Source organism: Mandrillus leucophaeus, unplaced genomic scaffold (assembly GCF_000951045.1).
Source record: "Mandrillus leucophaeus isolate KB7577 unplaced genomic scaffold, Mleu.le_1.0 Scaffold290, whole genome shotgun sequence".
Lineage (NCBI taxonomy): Eukaryota > Metazoa > Chordata > Mammalia > Primates > Cercopithecidae > Mandrillus > Mandrillus leucophaeus.
In genome coordinates this window covers 1,996,448-1,996,992 of record NW_012103032.1, presented here as the reverse complement: position 1 = coordinate 1,996,992, position 545 = coordinate 1,996,448, and the positions used below count along the sequence as shown (strand labels likewise).

Sequence of the window (545 nt, the reverse complement as noted above, 5' to 3'; positions counted from 1 at the left end):
GGGTGCAGTGGCTTATGCCTATAATCTCAACACTTTGGGAGGCTGACACAGGCAGATCACTTGAGGTCAGGAGTTTGAGACCAGCCTGGCAACCATGGCGAGACCCCGTCTCTACTAAAAATACAAAAATTAGCCAGGCGCGGTGGTGTGCGCCTGTAATCCCAGGTACTCGGGAGGCTGAGGCATGAGAATCGCTTGAACCCAGGAAGCGGAGGTTGCAGTGAGCCGAGATCACGCTACTGCACTCCAGCCTGGCGACAATGAGACTCCATCTCAAAAAAAGAAGTGTAGAAAGTATTAATACAAAATTGAAATTTTGAATAAACCTCATCATTGTAAGAATATAAATGCAAAATAAAAAAGGTAAAATGCTAGTGCCTTTGAAAGCAAAATTCAGACATGCATAGCTTAAGGTAAACTGATGTAATGTATAAGAGTTACTTATAGCCAGGCACGGTGGCTCAAGCCTGTAATCCCAGCACTTTGGGAGGCCGAGACAGGCGGATCACGAGGTCAGGAGATCGAGATCATCCTGGCTAACACGG

General features: G+C 46.6%; 1 protein-coding gene across 1 annotated transcript in view; it reads right to left on the bottom strand.

The window, feature by feature from the left end:
* ACBD4 (acyl-CoA binding domain containing 4) overlaps nucleotides 1-545 on the bottom strand; it is a 37,387-nt gene that overhangs the window by 15,367 nt on the left and 21,475 nt on the right. The gene's annotated exons all lie outside the window — the stretch shown is intronic.